Below are 11,335 nucleotides of genomic sequence, written 5' to 3'. Positions count from 1 at the left end.
TTACTTAATCTAGGAAGTAAACAACATCTACTCAAGCTATTTCTAGAAGGAAATGAGAAAAAAACATATTTTGGATTTTTATGTATTTTTATGTGAAATTGTCATGCATGTAATTTATTTGTTTGTGAATGTGGCAGTGATTTGGTGGCGATGGAGGGTGACTTTGGGATTTGCAGAGGTGTAGGATGGTGTGGATGGGTCCTAGGAGGGCTCTGGATGCTTTTTTAGCAATCGGACTTCAAAAATAAGCCTACAGGAAAATCTACAGGAGGCTGCAGGGGATCTACAGGAGGTCTACAGGAGGATGCCGAGAGCAGTTTTGGAGGTTTTGAAGGTAGGAAAGCAGGTGGAAAGGGTAGCTGAAGGCTAGGATGATGTGTTAAGGTGTCTAGGGTCCATCAAGAATGATTAGGAGAGAGAAATATGGTCGGATTTGTTCAAGGAAAGAGAGGAAAGTCTATGGAAAAGTGCAGAAAACTAAGGCAGATTTGAAATGAACTATGGGCGACCTGTGGGCATAGATCCAAGAGAGATTGTGATGGCTGATTGGCTAACTTGTTTTGAGGGGATTTTTGCTGCAAAAGATCTGAAAACCAAACACTGAGATTAAGCAAGAAAGGAAACTAAGTACATCAAAAAAGTAGAATTTTGCATCAAGCTAATCTAGATCATGAGCTATGGAAAGAAATGCTGAAGAATGTTGTAATGAGAGAAAGCATGGAAGGAAACTTATTGCAAGATAGAAATGATCATGATGAAAGAGATCTAAATCAAAGCATTAACCTTCTAACAAACTGCAACACTAGAAATCCTATGGAAAAGGCAAATCTGTGTTTTTTTGTGGCAGCAAGAGGGTCTTGGCCTCAATTCATGGTCCCAAAGGGAGGAAAGGAGGCCAAGGCTCTATTGATGGCCTTTTTTTATCTTCTTTCTATCACTGTTCAACCTACTACAGAAAACTTAAATGGAAACAACCTTCTAAATTACCAAAAGCAACCTATTCTTAACCAAGAAAGAAATTTATCTAACAACAACTAATCTATAAACTGAAACAAAGCATATAAATAGAAACAAGAGGAGCTTGGCTACTTGGATTGGGCCCTAACCCAAGATCTTCAACCCTCTGAGGTAACTCAGTGCTAGCTCGAAAAGGACTTCATCTTTATTATCAAAATAATAATAGGATTACATGAAACTGTCAACAAAAGTAAGCTCGAAGTTGAGCAGAGCAAAGCTGCAACAGAAATTCAAAAATTTGACTAACTTGCTAATGAGGCCCTAGGCCTCTCTACTTATACAAATGAAGCTCCCAACAGCTTCCTTAAAATCAGGGAGGCTTGGCTCCCAAAACATGTGATAAACAGAAGTTATCCTCCACTTGCTCGATTGCCTCCTTAGTGCATTGATGTGGCTGTTTGTGCTCCGAGCTGCATGATGGAGAATTCAAAGTGGGGAGTCATAAATGAGGGAGATACCCTCCTATAATCCTCTCCCTTGTCTACTTAAAATTATTGCTGCCAATTGTCCATTAAATCTTTGACTTTATCTCCAAAATTGACCAAAAATCTGCATTAAACACATATTAGACTCCATGGCATAGTGACCAACCCAACTCACTCTATTAGCATAAATATAATCAAAAAACATGCAATAATCTAATGAGAATGGTTGATTAAACTATGTTAGGAGGCAAAATGAGCCCATATAATTACCCATTTATGGGGCTCATCATCACCCCCCTACTGAAGGTGTTGCTCATCCTCTGAGCAACTCAATCCATCTCCTCATCTTTGATGGCCCTGATGGCCTCCTTGACATCCCATGCTTCTGATGTGAGGTCCTCTTCTTTGTCATGGAATCCTGCCTTTCTGTCCACCTCTTCCCACTATTGTTGTTCTTCTTCCTCTTTTCTACCTTCTAGCAGGCCTAGCAGCAATGGGGGACTCAATTTGAGGCCAATCCAATTGACCTTCAAATTCTGCATAGAGCGCTTATACAGTGGCACTCTCCTTAATGCTTCTTTCATCCTTGTTGGGGAGTGATACTCCTTGATCTGCAGACTATGTGGTAGAGTGTTCCACCTCCTCATACAAGCATGAATACAGTCTTCCCAAAGTAACCTTTCCATCTCCTCAAAATGTGAAATGGCCTGAGCCTTATCATTGATATACTTAGGGGAAATTTTGGGATTATTTGCAAGAAGCTGGTGTGTGCTGACGAGAGCCATGGGGTCTGATGGCTCAGCTCTGATCATCAAGGGCTCATTCTGCTCCTTTATCATCAACTTCCTTATCTCTGCTGCCCTTAATTCCTCATGGTTCATCCATGATTCCATGGCCATTAGTTGTAGGTCCCCTAGCCTAGCATTGGGGTCCCACACGTTCATATTGGTGAGGGCCATGTTATGCAAATAGAACTCTACTATTTTTGCCTTGTCTTCTGCTGAACTTTGGTCACATAGGTCCATAAATTGTCTATAATCTTGGAAAGGCATTGTGCCTCTCTGTGCCAAATTCTTGATCTGAAACTGCAGCCATTGGTCCTTGAGGTATAATCCATATGATTTTGCTGGTGTTCTGCACTGCAGTGCTTCCATAGACCAACTGGCCATGCATGCTAGTTGTGTCTCTCTCTCTTGCAGTTGTCCTCTAAGTAATGCATTTTCTGTTTCCAAGTGTGTTCTTGTGATTTCCTCTCTATGCCTTACAGCACTTAACTCCCTGCCCATTTCTACAAGCTTGTTCTCCATGTGGCCAATATCCTCTACTCCCTTGGATTTGGTGATTTGCATCCACCTATGGCTCCTTATTCTCTCTTTCTCCAACTCAAAGAAAAGTGGGATTTCAAATTTCTGAGGAATGATTTTTCCCCCCTCAAGAAGATTGTAGTAAGAGCCCAAACTAGGCTGGGGATCAGGTTCTTGAGTCTCTGTTGCTTCCTCCTTCCCCTATGACTATCCTTCTAGTCTTTTTTCAAGTTTTTCGGTCTCCTGTAGTCTTGACAGGGTCTCCTATAGAACAGTCTGTGCTTCCTGTAGAATAGTTTTTGAGTCTTGTAGTTGCACTCTTTCCTTCCAGGTGGAAGATCTAGGAGTTCCTCTTTCATATGTGATAGGGGTTTTAGAGGGAGATTCTTCCCCTTTGACAGTGGGTGAATCTTCAATTACAATGGGAACTTTAGAAGAAGGTTGGGGCTTCCCTTGTTTGATCCTTGTGCTTTTCTGAGCCCTGAAGTACATTGAGGTCTGCCTCTTCCTCTTTTGTTTGGGTTTAACTAGGTTGCTAAGGGCAGCGAGAGCAGCCCCTGCCTCCCTTTCTAGGGTCTCAAGAGACACTTCTGTCTTTTCTACCCCTTTTTCCTCTCCTTTTGTCTTCTCTGTCTCTGCTAGTTTTGTTTCCTCTTGCTCTGTTTTGGTTTCTTCCTCCTCTGGTTTAGTTTCCTCCTTCTCTATTTTGGTGTCTTCCTCCTCTGTTTGTTCCTCATTTTCCTCCCCTTCTCCCCCTTGCTACTCTTCCCCCTCACTATCAGAAGGACTGAGATCATATGTGAGGGCCTTTATATTATCTTCTGCTGTCATGTTTCGGAAGATTTCCCATGCTATGGGGATTGTGAAGGTATGGAGGGCTTCTTCCACTAACAGTTTAATTAACCCATGGTGAGCCAACTAATCTGGACCTCCTGCCTTCAACTTAATGCTGGAATCTATGAGGGACTGCAGGAGAAAATAGGGGATGCTGAGTTTCTGGGGTGTTGGAGTGTCCATGCCATATCTCAGCTCATGGAGGAGTCTGAAATGGTAGCCATAAACTATGCTATACCTCCCTTCATAGGAAATATATTTGATAATCTGGTAACTGACCTCATCCCAAGGGTAAGGTATGCTTGTCCTCCTAATGCCATTTTTGTCTTCTACAGGATGTTCATTGTTTTGGAAGAAGGTTTTCTTGGCAGACTATCCAATTGGCTTTTCATCTTTGCTCCAAGGTAATCCAAGAGGGAGGGTGGTAACCCTACTGATAAATTCTAGGGTGATTTCCATGGAGAGACCTCTCAAAGTAATAGTGGCATGGGTCCTCGAATGAGGGACTAAAGAAAGGGCAAACTCCTGAGCCACTTCTTCATCAAACCCTCAGAATTTTTCAAAGAATGGCATCCAATTTGCTCTGGTGAAAATGGCTACTACTTCGGGATTTTCATGGAGCCTGGCTGAATTTATGGGTTCCTTCCTCGTGAATCCCCCTGTCATTGTGATTATACCCCTTTTTAACACCCAAGGTAGAGATAGAGATAAAAATTTTGAAGAAACAGGAAAACAGAGGAAAAACTATGTTTTTTAAGAAAACAAGCAGAAAATTCTTATGTAATTTCTCTCCTTCTATGGACTCAATTTATCATTAAAATTATATCATTCCTTAAACATATTGATAATCAAGGTGGGTATGCGCAGGACCTACCTCTTCAGACCAGAAATCGAGCAAAAATCTTGTGTTTTCTCCTTAAAAACTGCTTGCTGCCCCTCTTGTGGAACTAGCTATAGGTGCTCCTGTAGAACCTGTTACTGCTCCTGTAGAATGCCGATAGCAGGAGGATGGATGAAAGCGATGGAGAACAATGGTTTCGAGGCTATGGTGGTGACAGAGAGCTTGCTGCAGCTAAGTGGACGAGGATGGAATGAAAGAAAAGGTGGTGAAGGAGTTTCGAGGAGGAATACTTATTTCTTCTTTTAGATATTTTCGGTGATGGGGTGAGCTAGCAAAAATGTACGTTGCCATATTTGGACCATTGGTCCCCACTGCCCTATCATCATGGCTCTTTCCCACAATCACTTCCCATCATTGCATCGGAGTTTGCAAGCGCTCCACTACCTGTCCTTTAGATCTTTCTGTGAGTTGACTAGGCACACGTGTGGTGGCATCTCCGGATGAGCGCAGTCAACTAGATGAGGGTGGCCAGTTAACTGGCCACCTTTTCTCGTTCAACCCTAACCATCTCATTCGCTTATGCATACTTTTCAATTACACAGATGCAACAGAGGAGAGGGTTAGTCACTTACCTGCGAGTCAAATGTACGTGCTGTGAGGCATTTTGGTTCATTTGTTGCTGCATGCTCGTATTTCAGTGGTTGCATGCCTGTATCTCCTCTGTTGTTATGCTTTCTGCTTCTTGATGTGTGGCTTGTTTGCTTTGTATAGGTATCCTCTGGCTGGATCTAGCTTCAGATGTTCCCTTCAATACTATGGCTACACCTATTTTGCTGTTGTGGCTTGATTTTAAGGGGTTCAGCTGTTACAGGAATTCCTACAGGAGCTCCTATGGCTGCTTCTTCCTTTAAAAATTTTAGCTGATTTGCATGCTGGTAGTTGTGAGGATGACACCAGAGATGCTGATGGAGATGGAGAGGTACTTGGTAAGCTGCAGGTGAGATTTGGAGGTGCTGCTCCCTTTATTTTTTGTTTTTTTTCTAAAAAACTGGTTTCTGTGTTTTTCGACAGGAAGGAAAGAAATCGATGATGATGAGGTGGTGTAGGTGTGGGATGGATGGCAAGGAGGGTGGATAGCTGTAGGAGGGTCTACATGCTCTTCATGAAATCTCCCAACCCCTCAATCTGCTCTTTGGAACCATTTCTGGCTCTCTGTGATTTCTACAGGAGCCTCTTGTAGAACACACAGGGCCTCCTATAGGATACACAGTTCCCGGAAAAAAAAACATAGTGGGGTGGAAGAAAAGGTCAGACATGATGGAAAAGAGTGTGGAGGAGATGAAATAGGCTCTGTGGCATCTTCCCTTGCTCTCTGTGGTCCACTTGTAACCTGCAATGCACATTAAAAGTCAATTTTATTTTCCTTCTTTTCTCTTTTTTTTTTTTTTTTTTTGAAAGACAACTAGGGCACCTCAAGGAGGTTTTCACCCTATTTGCCTACCCTGGGCACCTCCAAGGGAGGTTTTCACCTAGTGATCTTTATTCTCTTTCTTTTTCTTCTTTTTTTCATCACTGAGCTGCCTCAAAAAAGGTTTTCAACCCAATGATGGGACTCAAGCACCTCTTGGAGGTTTTCACTTGAGTCCTTATTATTTTTTCTTTTTTCTGCTCCTTCAGTGAGCGGGCGAAGTGGAAGCTAAGACCTGCTCCACTACCATCAGTGTCTTATTCATATCTTCAATGAACTCTTGCTTGGAGAGAGGCTTCTTGTAAATTTTCAACCTATGTCCATTGACAAGCATGGGGATGGCTTCCTCATCAATGGTTCTGATCAGAACTGAACCATTGTCATTACATTTTTCCACAGTGTAGGGTCCCAGCCATCTTGTCTTCAACTTGCCTTTGAAGTCTTTAAACCTTGATTCATAGAGCAGTGCCCAATCTCCCTCTTGGAATTGCTTCTCCTTGATATTTTGGTCATGCCATATCTTCCTCTGAAGCTGAACTACCTCTGTGTGGAGAAGGGCCTGCAATCTTTATTCATCCAATCCATTGAGCTGGAGTAGTCTTTCCCTCTGTGCATGGCTGAGGTCTAGGTCTAGCTGAGCTGCCATTCTTAGTGTATTGTATTCAAATTCTATTGACAACAAATCCTTCTTCCCATAGACCAGTTCATAGGGTGTGAACCCTGTGGTGGTCTTCCATGTTGTGTTGTAGGCCCAAGTGGCCTCAACTAGTCTATCCACCCAATATTTTTTGCTGCTGCTCACTACCTTGGTCAAAATTCCTTCCAAAGCTCTGTTAGTGACTTCCACCTGCTCATTAGCTTGTGGATGGTAAGGGGTGGAAGTCATGTGCTTGTTTTTATGATGTGTGAGCAAGTCTTCAATCAACTTGGAAGTGAACTAACTGCCTTGGTTTGTGACCATTTCTCTTGGATACCTGAACTTATAAAATATGTTTTCTCTCAAAAAATCAGCTACTTTTTCCTCTGTTGCTGCTTTGATTGCTTTTGTTTCTGCCCATTTTGTCAGATAATCGGTGCACACAATGATGTATTGCTTCTGTCTTGAAGGAGGGTTGATAGGACCCACAAAGTCCATGCCCCACTTCTCAAATGGCTCAAAGGTCACTTGAGGTTGCATGGGAATCTCATCCTTTGGAGTAGGTTTCCCCATCCTTTGACACCGATCACATTGGCTGGTATACCTCCTCACATCTTGATGAAGAGTGGGCCAATAGTAGCCTGCTTGCAATATTTTGAAGGCAGTCCTCTTTGCTGCAAAATGGCCTCCATAAGGCCCATCATGACAGGTTAGGAGAATGTCAAAAACTTCCTCCTCCCTGACACATCTTCTCAAGATCTGATATGGGCCAAGTTTGAAGAGATTGCCCCCAATCCAGGTGAAAGGGGCGCTTTTCCTCACGATCTTTCTCTTCTCCTTTGAGGACAGGTGTGGTGGGAACTGTGTTGAAACCAAGTAGTTTGCTATATCAGCAAACCATGGAGAGAGTACTGAGATAGAAAACAGGTGTTCATCTAGCATTTGATCATCCACCATTCCTTCTTCACCTGCGGGAAAATTTACTCTAGACAAAAAGTCAGCAACAACATTTTCTTTACCAGGCTTATCAACAATGGTCAAATCAAACTGCTGCAGTAAAAGAAACCATCTAATAATGCGAGCATTTACATCTAGTTTGTTCATTAAATATCTAATTGCAGCATGATCAGTATGTACAAAGGTTTGATAGCCTGTGATGTAATGTCTGAATTTTTTTTAGGAGTGCACTACAATTAGGAGTTCTTGCTCGGTTACCGTATAGTTTAACTCTACCTTTGACAAATTTTTACTTATAAAGTATATGGCATAAGGTCACTTTTCATCAATTTGTCCTAAGGCTACTCCTATTGATTTGTTCAAGGCATCTGTGTGGATGTGGAAAGGCAGGGCCCTGTTCGGGCCTCTCAAAATTGGGGCAGTCACAAGTTTGCTTTTCAAGGTATCTAGGGTTTTTTGACAGTTTTCAGTCCATATGAACTTGACATCTTTCCCTAAAAGACCAAACAACAGAGAGGCTAACTTACTAAAATATTTAATGAATCTTTTGTAATATCCAGCGAGGCCTAGGAAACTTCAAACATCTCTCACCTTTTGAGGAGGTGAGACCCTTTGGATGATGGCAATTTTGTTAGGGTCCACCTGTAATCCTTGTTGAGATATTACATGACCTAGCACGATCCCTTCAGTCATCAAAAATTCACATTTTTCCGGACTGAGGGACAGGTTCATTTCAATACACTTGTCCAAGACTTTTCCTAGGTTAGATAAAGCTTCCTGAAAGTTAGAACCATAAGGAGTAAAATCATCCATATATATTTCCACTGCATCATGAACCAAGTCAGAAAATATACTCAATACTGCTCTCTGGAAAGTGGTTGGAGCATTACACAAACCAAAAGGAAGGACCCGATACGCAAAGGTACCCCAAGGACAAGTGAAAGTGGTCTTATCTTGGTCCTCTGGGCTAATTTGAATCTAATTGTACCCACTAAACCCATCTAGGAAGGAAAAAAACTTTTTCCCCGCCAGACCATCTAACACTTGATCTATGAAAGGCAAAGGAAAATGGTCCTTTTTAGTGGCTTTGTTCAGTTCCCGATAATCGACACAGATTCTCCACTTACCATTTTTCTTTGGCACTAGCACCAAAGGAGAGACCCATTCACTGTCAGAGATGGGGTAGATGAATCCTGCATCCAATAATTTTTGCAATTCTTCCTTAACAATGTCTTTGAGGGTAGGATTCATCCTCCTTTGAGGCTGCCTGACTGGTTTTCAATCTTCCTTAATGTATATATGATGAGTACATATTGAAGGGTGCACTCCCTTCATCTCCTTATAACTCCAGGCGAAGGCATCTAAATGTTCTCTCAATAAGCTGCACAGCTCCTTCTCCTGGGAAGTGGATAGGGATGAATTGATTTTCAAGGTTCTTTCTAGGCCGAACTCTACATTCTTAACATGGAGAGAGGTCGGTTCGGCCACACAGAGATCAGTTAAGGGATTGTTTTGGGTTTTTTTCACTATATCTTCTAATGGCAAGGTATTGGGGGGCAGATTCTAAATTAAATTTTCAATGATATCATCCTCATTTTGTGGTTTTCCCCCCATGATAGTTTCTAATGCACAAAGCGGTGCAGAATAGACTTCATCCTCATCCTCTTCCTCCAACCAGAGAGGTAGATCATGTTCTAGCAAGGGTTGGGCAGGAGGGTATAGGATCAACTATTTGGACATATGCCCATTCTTGATGGTCATGTTCCCAGCTCGACAGCTGATGTAGGCATCGGCAGTAGCCAACCAGGGTCTCCCCAGGATGAGAGGATACCCAGTGAGCTTTTCCTTTGGCTGGAGAACTAGGAAATCAGCAGGGTACTCCCAAGAATCAATGGAGACCATCACATCTTCCACAATCCCTTCAAGGGTCATGGTGGAGCGATCTGCTAGCTGCAGAACTGTCGTGATCTTTCTCAAGGAGCCCTGGAGGTTAAGTTTGAGCATGGTGTCCTTTTTCATCACATTAATGGAAGCTGCCAGATCAATCAAGGTATGTGGGATCATGGTGCTATTGATGTGGACATCAACTACTGTGCTTCCAAGGTCAGATATTTCGGACAGATTATCTGATCCAACATCAGGTCGGACAGTTGTCCTATGACATTGATGGTTGGGGCATCTCTCTTGCGCTTGCCTGGATGCCTAAATCACTTCTCTTTGATCATCCTATTGTATATAGGAACATCTTTTATGGCTTGGAGAAGTGGTATCTTTACACATAACTGTTTCAATTCTCCCAGAAGTTCAGTTTCTTCTGGGGTGGGCGTTGTTGTCCCGGATAGTCTCTCAGGAAAGGGTGGAATTGTTTTAGGTTCACTTTCCTCTTTATGTTCCTCAACCTCCTTAGGGGGATGCTGGCTATCTGGGAGGACCTTCCCAGATCATAGGTTAATCTCCTTGATCTCCACAGCATAAGTTGGGCATGATGGTTCCCCACTATATACTTGCTGAGCATGTCTATTATTCAGGTTCAGGTTCGGCTGGGCAGGCAATTGAGGTTGCCTTAGTGGAGCAGGAGGCAATGGTTGTGGTTGAGTAGGTGGTGGAGGCAAAAGAATGGGAGGAGAGTTGTACTGGGGCCTCCACCCCTGATGAGTTGCATTCCACTGAGGTTGTGGCTGAGCATAGGATTGAAATGAATGAGCGGCTGGTTGGGCATGATACTGAGATGGATAGGACCAAGGAGGAGGTGTGGACCAGGAAGGATGAGCAGGAGGGCCCCAAGAAGGTATGGGAGTGACTTGGTTGGGGTTGTAGTATGCCTGGGATGTCCCTTGCATCCCTTGCTGGTATGTTCTAGGTCCATGCAGTCTCCTCTGGTTCAAGAAATAGAGTGGTTCAGTGGCTCCTTCGGCTCCCTGGTATACAACTTTAAGTTTGGGAAAGGAAGGGAACTTGTCTGTAGAATGATCTTCTTCACAGACTGAACAAACCTCTATAGAGTTCAATGGGAATTCGTTCCTAGGATGCTGCCTGGTGCACTTAGGACAAAAGATGGCCAAAGCCCTCTTTGCTTCCTCTTGTTTCCTTTTGATATGCAAGGTATCCATTTGCATGGCAAGATTCTATAGCATCTCACTCTTGAAGTCTTCCAGCATGTTTCCAAGTTCACCTTTCATGGATGAATTGGATGAGGAGGTATTGGCTATGGGTTGACTCCCCCTACCTCTCTTTCTTGTTGCTCTAGAATGATTTCTAAAGACAGTCTTTATGTCCTCATAAGGTAGTTGGTAGATATCTCCCCCGGCCAGTAAATGGAGGGTGTCTAGAAGGTCTTTCGGAATTCCCCTGAGCAAGACCAACTTCAGAGATTTAGGGTCAAGTGTACACCTGGCCCTTTTGTAACTGAGCTAGAACCTCTCTTTATAATCTTCCAAGGATTCATCACTTCCCATGGTCATTCGGAAATTTCTTCATTGGTATCCTTTGACCTATATTAGTCTCAGTATTTGTTGTTGAAGGCCTGCTGCATCTGAGCCCAAGTTGTGATGCTATTGCCAGGTAACCCCATGAACCAACGCAATGCTGCATCCTTGAGAGTAGAAGGAAATCATTTCAACTTTTGCTCATCTTCTGCATAGTCATAGGTTCAACAGATGACAGCAAACTCAAACAAGAAGGTGTCAGGATCTTCGGTGGTCAAACCATGGAAGTGAGGTAGGGCTGAAGGGCTTATGTTCTTCATTTTGGTGTCCCCATTGGTCTCTCGGATGGGAAAGGTACCCTCTACTCTTTCTCCATTCCCCCTAGCATTTTTGTTTTCAGCCATTGTCTCAGGAGGGATGTCTTCTT

Source organism: Pinus tabuliformis, chromosome 1_2, assembly GCF_031772625.1.
Source record: "Pinus tabuliformis cultivar Carrire ecotype Pingquan chromosome 1_2, CPIR1, whole genome shotgun sequence".
NCBI lineage: Eukaryota > Viridiplantae > Streptophyta > Pinopsida > Pinales > Pinaceae > Pinus > Pinus tabuliformis.
This window is presented reverse-complemented; position numbering follows the sequence as displayed.